A 17,783-nucleotide genomic window follows, 5' to 3' on the forward strand; every position below is an offset into this window, starting at 1 on the left:
CGACCGGAACTCACCCAGTTGATCCAGCAGCAGAATGCCTTGATGCAATAGCTAGTTCAGAACCAGGGCAGCAACAACAACAACAACGACAACAACAACAACCCGCCGCCAGTTGACAACCTAGCCCATTTTCTAAGGTTACAGCCGCCGATGTTTTCCAGTAGCACCGAGCCTATAGTTGCTGATGATTGGCTACGCCGTATTGGAAGGGAGTTGACCACCGCAGGTTGCATAGATGCTGAGAAGGTGTGCTTTGCTGCACATCAATTGGATGGACCAGCAACCTCATGGTGGGAGAATTACATGGCCACATTCCCCATAACAAATGTCACTTGGGACCAGTTTCAGCAAGCTTTCCGCACAGCCCATGTCTCAACTGGAGCTATGCAGATGAAGAAGCGGGAGTTCCACAACCTACGCCAGGGAAACCGTACTGTGGCTCAGTACGTGGATGAGTTTAGCAAGTTATCTCGCTATGCCCCTGATGATGTAGCCATGGATGCCGCGAAGCAGGAGAAGTTTATGGAAGGGCTGAATGATGAGATGAGCATGCAGTTGATGGTAGCAACCTTCAACAACTACCAGGAGTTGGTAGATAAGGCTCTTATGATTGAAGGGAAGCAGCAGCAGATTGAGAGCCGTAAGAGGAAGTACGGATAAGGGAAGTATAACTCAGGAGCTCAGCAGAAGCCTCGCCTAACCCCGAACTCGGGAGGACTTATTCATAACCATGGAGGTCATAACCACACCGGAGGAGGATCGCATAACCACAATGGTACTAAGAATGGAAATGGGAATGGAGCTAACAACAATCAGAACCGCTCAAACCCAGCCACACCCACCAAAAGAGACCTAAGTCAAGTTACTTGCTTTAAGTGCGGGAAGACAGGGCACTATGCCAATGATTGCCCTGAAGGAAGGAATGGAAACGGAAATGGGAGCGCTGGGAAGAAGCCTAATCCATTCAACAAAGGACAAGTGAACCACGTTAACGTGGAGGAGGTTGAAGAACAGCCGGACGCGATAATAGGTAAGTTTTTGGTTAAGTCATTTACCGCTCTTGTTCTTTTTGATACTGGTGCATCGCATTCATACATATCAAGGGGATTCGTGGATAAGTTTAAACTACCAACCCAAACCCTTAGGACCCCTCTCTTAGTAAGTTCACCTGGAGCAGAGTACATGGCTAGCCGATGGTACACATGTTTTTCCGTCCAACCTAATTATCTTGGAGTCACAAGGATTGGATGTGATATTAGGTATGGACTGGATGTCAAAGTATGGAGGAAGTATTGAATGTGCTAGTAAGTCGATTTATCTCACCTCCCCAGAAGGAAAAAGGATTAAGTATGTATCTAGGCATGTGCCTAGGAGGAGCCATGTGAATGCCCTGATGGGAGTTGTTCGGGAGGAAGTGCCTGTAGTGAAGGATTACCCGGATGTCTTTCCAGAGGAGTTACCAGACATGCCACCGGATCGAGACATTGAGTTTCTGATAGAGCTATTGCCAGGTACATGGCCAATATCCAAGAGACCCTATCGGATGCCCGCAAATGATCTGGAGGAAATTAAGAAACAGCTCAAGGAGTTATTGGAGAAATGTTACATTCGAAGGAGTTCATCACCTTGGGGAGCCCCAGTGCTTTTGGTTGAGAAGAAGGATAAATCCCTAAGGATGGTTGTTGATTATCGAGCTTTGAATGAAGTAACGATTAAGAACAAGTACCCACTGCCGATGATCAATGATCTGTTCAATCAGTTGCAAGGAGCTAAAGTGTTTTCGAAGATTGATCTACGATCGTGATACCATCAGTTGAAAATTCGAGAGAAGGATATACCAAAGACAACATTCACCACTCGTTATGGATTATACGAGTATACGGTCATGTCGTTTGGACTGACTAACGCCCCTGCATATTTCATGAGCATGATGAACAAAGTGTTCATGGAGTATTTGGACAAGTTTGTTGTGGTGTTTATTAATGATATTATGGTATACTCGAAGAATGAAGAGGAGCACAAGGAGCATTTGCGCTTAGTTCTTGAAAAACTCAGGGAACACCAGTTGTATGCCAAGTTTGGCAAATGCGAGTTTTGGTTGAAGGAAGTCGGATTTCTTGGACATGTTATATCAGGAGAAGGTATAGCAGTAGACCCCAGCAAGGTTCAGTCAGTCACTGAATGGTTGGCACCCACTTCAGTAAGCGAGATCCGCAGTTTCCTTGGACTCGCAGGATACTACCGGAGATTCATTGAGAATTTTTCCAAGATTGCAAAGCCAATGACTGAACTATTGAAGAAGGATACTAAGTTTAAATGGACAGAAGATTGCGAGGAAAGTTTCCAGGAGTTGAAGAAATGTTTGACTACAGCCCTAGTGCTAACACTGCCAGATATACATAAGGATTTCCAAGTGTATTGCGACGCCTCTTGCTTAGGACTTGGATGTGTGCTTATGCAACACGGAAGAGTTGTTTCGTATGACTCACGACAACTAAAACCTCATGAGTTGAACTATGCCACGCATGATTTGGAGTTAGCAGCCGTAGTGCATGCATTGAAGACTTGGAGGCATTTCCTTATTGGAAACCATTGTGATGTGTACACGGATCATAAGAGTTTGAAGTACATCTTCACACAGAAGGAGCTGAACCTTAGGCAAAGGAGATGGTTGGAGCTTATAAAGGATTACGACATGAAGCTACACTATCATCCAGGAAAGGCCAATGTCGTAGCAGACGCTTTGAGCCGGAAGAGTTATGCCAATATCCTTGAAAGTAAGGGATTGCCAAAGGAGTTAGCAGAGGATATCATGGAACTTCGATTAGAGATTGTTCCTAGAGGTTTTGTTGCAACAATGGAGGTTCAGTTGAAATTGTTGGGTAAGATTCGGGAGGCTCAGAAGGATGACAAAGAGATTGCCGATGTAAAGGAGAAGATGAGCAAAGGAAAGGCCAAAGGTTTTCGTGAGGATGAACACGATACCTTATGGTTTGAGGACTGAGTTTATGTGCCCAATAACCCAGAGATCAGGAAGTTTTTGCTCACTTTTGTTACAAGTTACCTTGCTGTTTTTATATTTTCAGATTACAAAAACCTATATCTACTATCCATATTGCACTTGTATGACCATCTCTTCGCCGAACTAGTGAACCTATACAATTTACCAGTGTATTGGGTGTGTTGGGGACACAAGAGACTCTTTGTTATTTGGTTGCAGGGTTGTTAGAGAGAGACCATCTTCATCCTACGCCTCTCACAGATTGATAAACCTTAGGTCATCCACTTGACGGAAATTTGCTACTGTCCTACAAAACTCTGCGCTTGGAGGCCCAACACGAGTCTACAAGAAGAAGGTTGCATAGTAGACATCAAGCGCTTTTCTGGCACCGTTGCCAGGGGGGCTAGGTAAGCAGCACTCACATCCCATCAACGAAGCTCTTTTTGGCGCTGTTGCCGGGGAGGTTGTTGGGGAACGCAGTATTTCAAAAGTTTCCTATGATCACGCAAGATCTATCTAGGTGATGCATAGCAACAAGAGGGGAGAGTCTGTCTACGTACCCTCGTAGACCGAAAAAGGAACCATTAAGTAATGCAGTTGATGTAGTCGAACGTCTTCGCAATCCAACCGATCAAGTACCGAACGCACGGCACCTCCGCGATCTGCACAGGTTCAGCTCGGTGACGTCCCTCGTGCTCTTGATCTAGTTGAGGCCGAGGGTGAGTTGCATCAGCACGACGGCGAGTTGACAGTCATGATGAAGTTACCGACGCAGGGCTTCGCCTAAGCACTACGACAATATGACCGAGGTGGAAAACTGTGGAGGGGGCATCGCACACGTCTAAAGACCAACTTGTGTGTCTATGGGGTGCCACCCTCCCCCGTATAAAGGAGGGGAGGAGGAGGGGTGGCCTCAAGGGGCGCGCCCAAGGGGGGATTCCTACCCCTAGTAGGAGTAGGTTTCCCCCTTTCCTAGTCCATGTAGGAGAAGAAGGAAGGAGAGGAGAGGGAGAACAAAAGAGGGGGGCGCCGTCCCCTCCCTAGTCCAATTCGGACCAGCCCATGGGGGCGCGCGGCCTCCCCTTGTGGCCCTTCTCTCCTTTCCACTAAGGCCCATGAAGGCCCAATACTTTCCCCGATGAATTCCCATAACTCTCCGGTACTCCGAATAATACCCGAACCACTCAGAATCTTTCCGATGTCCGAATATAACCTTCCAATATATCGATCTTTATGTCTCGACCATTTCGAGACTCCTTGTTATGTCCGTGATCTCATCCGGGACTCCGAACAAACTCCGATCATCAAATCACATAACTCATAATACAAATCATCATCGAACGTTAAGCGTGCGGACCCTACGGGTTCGAGAACTATGTAGACATGACCGAGATATATCTCAGGTCAATAACCAATAGCGAAACCTGGATACTCATATTGGCTCCCACATATTCTACGAAGATCTTTATCGGTCAAACCACACAACAACATACGTTGTTCCCTTTGTCATCAATGTGTTACTTGCCCGAGATTCGATCGTCGGTATCATCATACCTAGTTTAATCTCGTTACTGGCAAGTCTCTTTACTCGTTCCGTAATGCATCATCCCATAACTAACTCATTAGTCACATTGCTTGCAAGGCTTATAGTGATGTGCATTACCGAGAGGGCCCAGAGATACCTCTCCAACAATCGGAGTGACAAATCCTAATCTCGATCTATGCCAACTCAAAAAACACCATCGGAGACACCTGTAGAGCATCTTTATAATCACCTAGTTATGTTGTGACATTTGATAGCACACAAGGTGTTCCTCCGGTATTCGGGAGTTGCATAATCTCATAGTCTAAGGAAAATGTATAAGTCATGAAGAAAGAAATAGCAATAAACTAAACGATCATAGTGCTAAGCTAACGGAAGGGTCTTGTCCATCACATCATTCTCTAATGATGTGATCCCGTTCATCAATTGACAACACATGTCTATGGCTAGGAAACTTAACCATCTTTGATTAACAAGCTAGTCAAGTAGAGGCATACTAGGGACACTTTGTTTGTCTATGTATTCACAAATGTACTAAATTTCCGGTTAATACAAATCTAGCATGAATAATACACATTTATCATGATATAAGGAAATTTAAATAACAACTTTATTATTGCCTCTAGGGCATATTTCCTTCAATCTCCCACTTGCACTAGAGTCAATAATCTAGTTCACATCGTCATGTGATTTCACACCAATAGTTCACATCTTCATGTGACTAATTGATAGAGGCAAAGGTGTCCCGATGTTTCGATGAGATGGTGGCTATCGTTTTCTGTGGGAGTCGACCTTGACGATCCGACTACGAACGTGCGAGACGTCGCGCCTTAGCAATCGCTAAACCAACTTCCGAGGGGTTATTGACCACGCCGGAGCACGATCAACCTGACCACGAGGGCCTGTTTCCTGCGAGCAAACGAAGAACAAGCAAGAAACTGAGATTGCAATCTGGATATTGCAAATATAAGATGAAAGCTTTATTGATCAAGGTGGGGTTCTGTGACGTCTTGGTCTGGTCGTTGGACACAAACGAAGTACGCGAAGTTGCAGCTATGGCGAACTTTTAATCTAAACAAAACCCAAAGTCTAAACGACGCCCTAAGGGCTGTATATATGGAGGAAGAGAGGGGAATTTCGTGGCCCTTGAGGGTGGGGTCCGAAACCAACCCTAACTCTTGTTTCCCCACACATACGGACTCTAAAAATAGCCTATACTTAAGTATTTCGAAATTACATGGGCCTGGCCCATTAATAAGGTGACGCAGCACCTAGAATAGCCTATGGACGAATATTATGAAGTGGCATCTTGTATATTTCGTCCATGGCTTCATGCACTCCTTATGGCGGCTTCAAAGTCCTGAAATCATCACTTGTAACTCCGTTCTTGATCCCCTTGCGCATGCCATCAACTTCATGTGTGTTCTTGCTCCAATGTTCATCCTTCTCCAAGCTAGGCCCTTCATTTGAAAGCAAAACAAATGTATCCAATTTAGGCAGCATCATAATCTCATGAACATTAGAATCATTACCAAGAAACGAAAGTACCTGGTAATTTAATTGGCGTGCGCGAGCTCTAGTAATTGGTCCAGTATATGTAACAGTAGGGGCTGTGGGTGTAACAATGGTATTGATGTCCTCATCATCCTCCCCTTCTTGAAATGAAGTCGTCCTCGACGGAAGCTCATCTTCCTCACCCAAATAAGGCTTCAAATCTGCAATATTAAAAGTGGGACTAACCCCAAAATCTGCAGGTAGCTCAAGTTTATATGCATTATCATTTATTTTCTCTAAAACCTTAAAAGGACCATCAGCACGTGGCATTAGCTTTGATTTGCGCAGATTAGGAAATCTATCTTTACGCAAATGTAACCAAACAAGATCTCCAGGTGCAAACACAACATGTTTTCTACCCTTATCTCCAGCAAGTTTATATTTAGCATTCATACGCTCAATGTTTTCCTTAGTTAACTCATGCATTTTTAAAATCAATTCAGAACGTTCTTTAGCATCAAAATTAACCTTCTCCGAAGATGGAAGAGGCAACAAATCAATAGGTGCACGAGGTAGGAAACCATACACAATTTCAAAAGGGCACATCTTAGTAGTAGAATGCAATGAACGATTATAAGCAAATTCAATATGAGGCAAGCATTCTTCCCACATTTTCTTGTTATTCTTCAAAACAGCCCTAAGCATAGTAGACAATGTTCTATTGACTACTTCAGTTTGTCCATCAGTTTGGGGGTGACAAGTAGTACTAAAAAGCAGCTTAGTCCCCAACTTAGCCCATAAACATCTCCAGAAGTGGCTAAGAAATTTAGTATCACGATCTGAAACAATAGTATTTGGCACACCATGTAAGCGAATAATTTCACGAAAGAACAAATCAGCAACATTAACAGCATCATCGCTTTTATGACATGGTATAAAGTGTGCCATTTTCGAGAACCTATCCACGACAACAAATATGCTATCCCTCCCCTTCTTTGTTCTAGGTAAACCTAAAACAAAGTCCATAGATATATCCTCCCAAGGAACACTAGGTACAGGCAAAGGCATATATAAACCATGAGGATTGAGTCGTGACTTAGCTCTTTGACATGTAGTGCAGCGAGCAACAAAACGCTCAACATCCCGTCTCATCTTTGGCCAAAAGAAATGTGTAGCAAGTATATCCTCCGTCTTCTTGACGCCAAAGTGTCCCATTAATCCTCCTCCATGCGCCTCCTGCAACAACAAAAGACGAACGGAGCTAGCTGGAATGCATAGCTTGTTAGCACGAAACACAAATCCATCGTTAAGAACGAACTTGTTCCAAGTTCTCCCTTCCTTACAATTCTGCAATACATCTTTAAATTCAGCATCATTAACATATTGATCCTTGATGGTCTCCAAACCAAATATTTTAAAGTCAAGTTGTGAAAGCATAGTATAACGACGAGACAAGGCATCAGCAATAACATTTTCTTTACCCTTCTTGTGTTTAATCACATAAGGGAAAGTCTCAATGAATTCAACCCATTTAGCATGTTGACGGTTCAGTTTTGCTTGACTTTTAATGTGTTTCAAAGATTCATGATTAGAATGTATAACAAATTCCTTGGGCCATAAATAATGTTGCCATGTTTCCAAGGTCCGAACAAGAGCATATAATTCTTTATCATAAGTAGAATAGTTCAGACTAGGCCCACTCAATTTTTCAGAAAAGTATGCAACAGGTTTTCCATCTTGTAATAACACACCTCCTAATCCAATTCCACTAGCATCACATTCAAGCTCAAAAGTCTTATTGAAATTAGGAAGTTGGAGTAAAGGAGCATGTGTCAACTTATCTTTCAATACCGTGAAGGCTTCTTCCTGTGCGGTACCCCAAACAAAAGGTACATCCTTCTTTGTAAGCTCGTTGAGAGGTGCAGCAATGGTGCTGAAATCTCTCACAAAACGCCTATAGAAACCAGCGAGGCCAAGGAAACTCCTCACTTGTGTGACCGTTTTGGGCTGCGGCCAACTCTCAATAGCTTCAATCTTGGCTTTATCAACTGCAATTCCCTGTGGAGTAACAACATAGCCAAGAAAAGATACTCGGTCGGTGCAAAAGGTGCACTTTCCAAAGTTACCAAACAAACGTGCATCACGTAGAGCAATAAAAACAGCACGTAAATGTTCCAAATGTTCCTCCAAAGATTTGCTATAAATCAATATGTCATCAAAGTAAACTACCACAAATCGTCCAATGAAAGCACGTAAAACTTCGTTCATTAACCTCATGAAAGTACTAGGTGCATTAGTTAACCCAAAAGGCATGACTAACCACTCATATAATCCAAACTTAGTTTTAAATGTTGTTTTCCATTCATCTCCCAATTTCATACGAATTTGATGGTAACCACTACGCAAATCAACTTTGGAGAATATTGTAGAGCCACTCAATTCATCAAGCATATCATCTAGCCTAGGAATAGGATGACGATAACGAATAGTAATATTATTAATGCCTCTACAATCAACGCACATACGCGACGTACCATCCTTTTTCGGCACTAAAATGATAGGAACAGCACAAGGACTAAGGGATTCGCGTATATAACCTTTGTCGAGCAGTTCTTGTACTTGACGCATAATCTCCTTCGTCTCCTCTGGATTGGTACGGTATGGTGCACGGTTGGGTAATGATGCACCGGGAATTAAGTCAATTTGATGCTCAATCCCGCGAATAGGTGGTAATCCCGGTGGCACGTCTTGTGGAAAGACGTCGGTGAACTCCTGCAAAATGTTAGTGACAGCAGGAGGCAAAGAGGAAGGCACGTCCTCGAATGAAAATAATGCCTCTTTGCACACAAAAGCATAGCAAACAGATTTGCTAAAATCTAGATCATCAATATCAGATTTGGTGGCAAGTAAACATGCACTTTTCAATTTAATTTCGGAAACAACACTAGATTGTTTATTATTATTAGGCTGCATTTGTTGCTCAAATTCTTTTGCCACAATCTGATTTTCACTCTTAGTTTTCTCCTGTTTTGCTTTATGAGCTCTATTAATATCATCTTTCAAAATGGAATCAGGAGTCATAGGAAGCAAAGTAATATTTTTATCCTTATGAACAAGAGTATACTGATTGTTTCTACCATGGTGAATAGAATTTTTATCAAATTGCCATGGTCTACCAAGTAATAAGGAACATGCTTGCATCGGTACCACATCACAATCAACATAATCAGCATATGTAGAGATACTAAAATGCACACGAACAGTACGTGTTACCTTAACCTTGCCGCTGTTGTTGAACCATTGGATGTAGTAAGGATGTGGATGTGGTCTGGTGGTGAGAGATAGCTTCTCCACCATCTCGATGCTAGCCAAGCTGTTGCAACTCCCTCCATCTATGATCACGCGAACAGAACGTTCCTTCACAACTCCCTTTGTATGGAACAAATTATGCCTCTGATTTTGCTCAGCTTGTGTAACCTGCACACTCAAAACACGTTGAGCAACTAAACATTCATACCTGTCAGCATCTTCAGGAGCCATGTATTGCGTCTCATGATCAGAATCGTCTCCACCGTGTTCGTCACGTGTAATAAGAGCCAAAGTCTCCTCATCATAGTCACTAGCGGACTCATACCCACCATCCTCAGTAACAATCATCACACGCTTAGATGGGCATTCTCTCGCATAATGACCTCCACCCTTGCAACGTCGACAAATAATATCATGTGTTTGCCCTGTTGATGCCATGGATGAAGAAGAGCTCTTTGCAGGCCCAGAAGGTGTGTTCTTGGCAGATAGTGGTGATTGTGCCTGCTTTATTGTATCACGGTTGGAGGTGGCAGCCGACGGAGGCGCCGGTGTAGCAGAACGTGTGGAAGTAGATGATGCACGTGGTGTCCATGAAGAAGGTCGACCTGCAGAAAAGTTAGTCCGCGCCAATGCCTGTCGATCCTGCACTTCACGTTCAGCTTTACAAGCAAGATGGAATAAACGAGTGATATTAGTATACTCCTTATACTCTAGAATCGTCTGAATCTCTCTATTTAATCCACCCATAAAACGTGCAAGCATAGCTTCATTCTCCTCAACAATACCACATCTAATCATGCCAGTTTGTAATTCCTGATAATATTCTTCTACAGAATTTTTTCCCTGTCTTAAGCGCTGCAATTTTTGAAGTAATTCACGTTGATAATATGGTGGAACCCAACGAGTACGCATAGCAGTTTTCAAAGCAGCCCAAGTAGCAGGAATGGGATATAATCTACAATGCTCAGACCACCAAACACATGCAAAACTAGTGAATGCACAAACAGCAGCAGGAACACGTCTCTCCTCGGGATATTGTAAACATGTAAATCGTTGTTCAGTTTCTAACTCCCAAGTAAGATATATATCAGGAACATATCTACCCTCAAATGGTGGAATATTCAATTTTAGTTTAGGGAGATGGTCATGATCTCGTACCTGAGGGTGAGCCCTACCATTGCCATTATTTGCATGTGGACGACCTGATGTTTGCTATGCTGGTGGTGGCACGTAGTTCTGATTTTGATCAACCTCATCCTCGTAATCGCTAGCAAAATCATCCTCCCCCGCATCAGCAGCAGGAGCCACAGAAGTAGCAACAGCAGCACCAACAGTTTGGCCAAGTGCAAGAGGGAGACGGCTCGCTCGGCGGAGGGCTGTTTCACGATGTGTAGGTAGTCGTCGTTGTTGTTGTTGTAGAGGTGCGTTAGGTGCAGCCGGTGGTGGTGGTGGAAGACGCTCGAGCAATTCATTAAACCTGTTATCGAGCTTTGTTTCGAACGTCTTCTCCATGTCATCTATCTTCTCCATGGCCTCTTCAAATCTGTTTAGCACATCCTGCACCTGTCCATTCATCATTTGCTGAAATTTATCATGCAACTCCTGATTCGTCATGTTCTCCCAGTCAGTCTCGTCGGCTTGTGATCCTGCCATGGTTAGCAACAATAGAAAACACACAAGAATATGATCCTACAGAATACTAACACGAGGTGGTGGTGGCGGGTGTCACAAATCCGTCAAGCAAATCTCAAATTCTTATCAGTTCTTACCCAGCAGCAGGCGGTGATCGGCAACCGTTGTAGTCAAAACTCTCAAAAGCTTGGATAGAGCGATTGCCAGGGCGAGTCAAACGCACGACGTAGAGGTATGTGGAGCTGGGAAGGCTTATCGTATGGTAGCAAAAAGGGTCAGCAATAATCAATTCAGAGATGCAAAGTTGAATAAACGCTCAACGACGGTACTGTGCTGGTCCTAGGCTAGACCGTGCTAGAGACGCGAGCCTAGAACACTAACAAAAATCACGGCGCTGCACGTAAATAAGGGAAAAGCACACTCTGGAACTTTTTTTTTTCACGTTTTTTTTGCGCTCCTCTTTTTTTTTGCGCTCCTCTTTTTTTTTTGCGAAAAATCACTATAATGGCGAGTGTCTCAAAACTCTTCCCTCGTCAAACTGATAAGATGGGCACGAAAATTTTTTTTTTCACTTTTTTTTTGCGGAAATCAGGGCAACGACGACGAAAAAGTGCGACAAAAAATCACTATGATGGCACGTGGCTCAAAAGACTCAGAAAAGTTTAAAAATAGGATAGGGAAAAAATATTTTTGCCCGTGAAAATTTTGGCCTAAAAACTGCCCGGGGGTCTCCAGACTCTTTTTTTTTTTCGAGACCTACGCAGGCAAGCAAACACGAATCGGAATTGAGATTGATCTCAAGAACAAACCTAATATGAGAAGAACTCGGATTGGTGGTGGATATATGGTTGTGGTATATGGCAGCGGTGGTGGTATATGGTAGCGGTGGTGGTATATGGATAGAGATTGATGGTGGTATATGGATAAGGATTCAGAGCGGTGGCGGATAAGCAAAAGTGGTAGATGGGCGATGATGATGGTGCGGCGGCGGCGTGACAACTTATGACCAGAACTCGAAACTCTAAAAGACTAGACTCTAAGACCAGCAACTTGACACGACGATGCAACCGCAAATTCAACAAAGCAAAAACCCTAAAAAGATTATGCAAAGGCTCAGATTGGTTCGGATGTGATGAACTAACCCTAATTTTTTTTTGTGTGGCTTTTTCGTGGACTGTAGGTATGAAGAACAGACTCGATCTAATCTATGAAAAACTGTAAAATCTCACCGAGCAACCTGGAAATCTAATACCACTTGATAGAGGCAAAGGTGTCCCGATGTTTCGATGAGATGGTGGCTATCGTTTTCTGTGGGAGTCGACCTTGACGATCCGACTACGAACGTGCGAGACGTCGCGCCTTAGCAATCTCTAAACCAACTTCCGAGGGGTTATTGACCACGCCGGAGCACGATCAACCTGACCACGAGGGCCTGTTTCCTGCGAGCAAACGAAGAACAAGCAAGAAACTGAGATTGCAATCTGGATATTGCGAATATAAGATGAAAGCTTTATTGATCAAGGTGGGGTTCTGTGACGTCTTGGTCTGGTCGTTGGACACAAACGAAGTACGCGAAGTTGCAGCTATGGCGAACTTTTAATCTAAACAAAACCCAAAGTCTAAACGACGCCCTAAGGGCTGTATATATGGAGGAAGAGAGGGGAATTTCGTGGCCCTTGAGGGTGGGGTCCGAAACCAACCCTAACTCTTGTTTCCCCACACATACGGACTCTAAAAATAGCCTATACTTAAGTATTTCGAAATTACATGGGCCTGGCCCATTAATAAGGTGACGCAGCACCTAGAATAGCCTATGGATGAATATTATGAAGTGGCATCTTGTATATTTCGTCCATGGCTTCATGCACTCCTTATGGCGGCTTCAAAGTCCTGAAATCATCACTTGTAACTCCGTTCTTGATCCCCTTGCGCATGCCATCAACTTCATGCGTGTTCTTGCTCCAATGTTCATCCTTCTCCAAGCTAGGCCCTTCATTTGAAAGCAAAACAAATGTATCCAATTTAGGCAGCATCATAATCTCATGAACATTAGAATCATTACCAAGAAACGAAAGTACCTGGTAATTTAATTGGCGTGCGCGAGCTCTAGTAATTGGTCCAGTATATGTAACAGTAGGGGCTGTGGGTGTAACAATGGTATTGATGTCCTCATCACTAATACCCAAAGGGTTTACTAGAGTCAATAATCTAGTTCACATCACTATGTGATTAACACCCAAAGAGTGATCATGTTTTGCTTGTGAGAGAAGTTTAGTCTACAGGTCTGCAACATTCAGATCTGTATGTATTTTGCAAATTTCTTTGTCTATAATACTCTACACGGAGCTACTCTAGCTAATTGCTCCCACTTTCAATATGTATCTAGATCGAGACTTAGAGTCATCTAGATCGGTGTCAAAAGCTTGCATCGACGTAACTCTTTACGACAAACTCTTTTATCACCTCCATAATCGAGAAATATTTCCTTAGTCCTTTAAGGATAATTTTGACCGCTGTCCAGTGATCTACTCCTAGATCACTATTGTACTCCCTTGCCAAAATCATGCTAAGGTATACAATAGGTCTAGTACACAGCATAACATACTTTATGGAACCTATGACCGAGGCATAGGGAATGACTTTTCATTCTCTTTCTATTTTCTGCCGTGATCGGGTTTTGAGTCTTTACTCAACTTCATACCTTGCAACACAGGCAAGAACTCCTTCTTTGATTGTTCCATTTTGAACTACTTCAAAAACTTGTTAAGGAATGTACTCATTGAAAAATTTATCAAGCATCTTGATCTATCTCTATAGATCTTGATGCCCAATATGTAAGCAAATTCATCCAGGTTTTTCATTGAAAAAATCTTATTCAAGTTTCCTTTTATGCTATCCAGAAATTCAGCATCATTTCTGATCAACAATATGTCATCCATATACGATATCATAAATGCTACAAAGCTCCCACTCACTTTCTTGTAAATAAAGGCTTCTCCAAAAGTCTATATAAAACTATATGCTTTGATCAACTCATCAAAGCGTATATTCCAACTCTGAGATGTTTGCACCAGTCCAAAGATGGATCGCTGGAGCTTGCACACTTTGTTAGCACCTTTAGGATCGACAAAACCTTATGGTTGCATCATATACAACTCTTCTTTAATAAATCCATTAAGGAATGTAGTTTTGATATCCATTTGCCAGATTTCATAAAATGCGACAACTGCTAGCATGATTCGGACACACTTTTAAGCATCGATATGAGTGAGAAAATCTCATCGTAGTCAACACCTTGAACTTGTCGAAAACCTTTTTGTGACAATTTGAGCTTTGTAGATAGTAACACTACTATCAGCGTCTGTCTTCCTCTTGAAGATCCATTTATTCTGAATGGCCCACCGATCATCGGGCAAGTCAATTAAAGTCCATACTTTGTTCTCATACATGGATCACATCTCAGCTTTCATGGCCTTAAGCCATTTCGCGGAATCTGGGCTCATCATCGCTTCCTCATACCATTTGGCGGAATCTGGGCTCATCATCGCTTCCTCATAGTTCGTAGGTTCATCATGGTCTAGTAACATGACTTCTAGAATAGGATTACCGTACCACTCTGGTGCGGAACGTACTCTGGTTGACCTACGAGGTTCGGTAGTAACTTGATCTGAAGTTTCATGATCATCATCATTAACTTCCTCACTAATTGGTGTAGGCATCACTAGAACTGATTTCTGTGATGAACTACTTTCCAATTTGGGAGAAGGTACAATTACCTCATCAAGTTCTACTTTCCTCCCACTCACTTCTTTCGAGAGAAACTCCTTCTCTAGTAAGGATCCACTCTTAGCAACAAAGATATTGCCTTCCGATCTATGATAGAAGGTGTACCCAATAGTTTCTTTTGGGTATCGTATGAAGACGCACTTATCCAATTTGGGTTTGATCTTATCAGGCTGAAACTTTTTCACATAAGCATCACAACCCCAAACTTTAAGAAATGACAGCTTAGGTTTCTTGCTAAACCATAGTTCATACGGTGTCCTCTCAACGGATTTTTAGACGGTGCCCTACTTAACGTGAATGCATCTGTCTCTAATGCATAACCCCAAAACAATAGTGGTAAATCGGTAAGAGACATCATAGATCGCACTATAGCTAATGATGTACGGTTATGACATTCGGACACACCATTACGCTGTGGTGTTCCAGGTGGCATGAGTTGCGAAACTATTCGACTTTGTTTCAACTGAAGGCCAAACTCGTAACTCAAATATTTCGTTTCCGTGATCAGATCATAGAAACTTTATTTTCTTGTTACGATGATTCTCCACTTCACTCTGAAATTCTTTGAACTTTTCAAACATTTCAGACTTGTGTTTCATTAAGTAGATATACTCATATCTGCTCAAATCATCTGTGAAGATCAGAAAATAACGATACCAACCACGAGCCTCAACACTCATCGGACCGCATACATCGGTATGTATTATTTCCAATAAGTTAGTGGCTCGCTCCATTGTTCCGGAGAACGGAGTCTTAGTCATCTTGCCCATGAGGCATGGTTCGCAAGCATCAAATGATTCATAATCAAGTGATTCCAAAAGTCCATCCGCATGGAGTTTTTTCATGCGCTTTACACCAATATGACCTAAACGGCTGTGACACAAGTATCTTGCACTATCATTATCACCTTTGCATCTTTTGGCATCAATATTATGAATATGTGTATCACTACGATCGAGATTCAATTTATATTAAGTGTATGACCATAGAAGGTTTTATTCATGTAAACAGAACAAGAATTTTTCTTTGACTTAAATGAATAAATGTATTGCAATAAACATGATGTAATCATATTCATGCTCAACGCAAACACCAAATAACATTTATTTTAGGTTCAACACCAATCCCGAAGGTAAAAGGAGTGTCGATGGTGATCTTATCAACCTTGGAATCATTTCCATCACACATCGTCACCTTGCCCTTAACTAGTCTCTGTTCATTTTGCAACTCCTGTTTTGAGTTACTAATCTTAGCAACTGAACCGGTATCAAATACCTTGGGGTTACTATGAACACCAGTAAAGTACACATCAATAACATGTATATGAAATATACTTCTGTTCACTTTTCCATCCTTCTTATCCACCAAGTATTTGGGGTAGTTCCGCTCCCAGTGACCATTCCCTTTGAAGTAGAAGCACTCAGTTTCTGGCTTAGGTCTAGCTTTGGAATTCTTCACTGGAGTGGCAACTTGCTTGCCATTCTTCTTGAAGTTACCTTTCTTTCCCTTGCCCTTTTACTTGAAACTAGTGGTCATGTCAACCATCAACACTTGATGCTTTTTCTTGATTTCTACCTTTGCCAATTTCACCATCGCAAAGAGCTTGGGAATCATTTCCATTATCCCTTGCATATTATAGTTCATCATGAAGTTCTAATAACTTGGTGATAGTGGCTAGAGAACTCTGTCAATCACTATCTTATCTAGAAGATAAACTCCCACTTGATTCAAGTGATTGTAGTACTCAGACATTCTGAGCACATGCTCACTAGCTGAGCTATTCTCCTCCATCTGGTAGGCAAAATACTTTGTCAGAGGTCTCATACCTCTCGACTCGGGCATGAGTCTGAAATACCAATTTCAGCTCTTGGAACATCTTATATACTCCGTGGCGTTCAAAATGTCTTTGAAGTCCCGGTTCTAAGCCGTAAAGCATGGCGCACTAAACTATCAAGTAGTCATCATACCGAGCTTTCCAAACATTCATAACATCTGCATCTACTCCTGCAATAGGTCTGTCACCTAGCGGTGCATCAAGGACATAATTCTTCTGTGTAGCAATGAGGATAATCCTCAGATCACGGAGCTAGTCCGCATCATTGCTACTAACATCTTTAAACATAGTTTTCTCTAGGAACATATCATAAATAAAACGGGGAAGCTATATGCGAGCAATTGATCTACAACATAGATATACAAATACTATCAGAACTAAGTTCATGATAAATTTAAGTTCAGTTAATCATATTACTTAAGAACTCCCACTTAGATAGACATTCCTCTAATCATCTAAGTAATCACATGATGCATATCAACTAAACCATGTCCGATCATCATGTAAGATGGAGTAGTTTTCAATGGTGAACATCACTATGTTGATCATATCTACTATATGATTCATGTTCGACCTTTTGGTCTCAGTGTTCCGAGGCCATATCTGCATATGCTAGGCTCGTCAAGTTTAACCCGAGTATTCTGCATGTGCAAAACTGGCTTGCACCCGTTGTATGTGAACGTAGAGCTTATCACACCCGATCATCACGTGGTGTCTCAGCATGAAGAACTGTCGCAATGGTGCATACTCAGGGAGAACACTTCTACCTTGCAATTTTAGTAAGGGATCATCTCATAATGCTACCGTCGTACTAAGCAAAATAAGATAAACATCACATGCAATCAAATAAGTGATATGATATGGCCATCATCATCGTGTGCCTTTGTGATAGACGCAAAGGTGTCCCGATGTTTCGATGAGATGGTGGCTATCGTTTTCTGTGGGAGTCGACCTTGATGATCCGACTACGAACGTGCGAGACGTCGCGCCTTAGCAATCGCTAAACCAACTTCCGAGGGGTTATTGACCACGCCGGAGCACGATCAACCTGACCACAAGGGCCTGTTTCCTGCGAGCAAACGAAGAACAAGCAAGAAACTGAGATTGCAATCTGGATATTGCGAATATAAGATGAAAGCTTTATTGATCAAGGTGGGGTTCTGTGACGTCTTGGTCTGGTCGTT

The sequence above is a fragment of the Triticum urartu genome, chromosome 5A, assembly GCF_056163025.1.
Source record: "Triticum urartu cultivar PI428250 chromosome 5A, HENAU_Tu73, whole genome shotgun sequence".
NCBI lineage: Eukaryota > Viridiplantae > Streptophyta > Magnoliopsida > Poales > Poaceae > Triticum > Triticum urartu.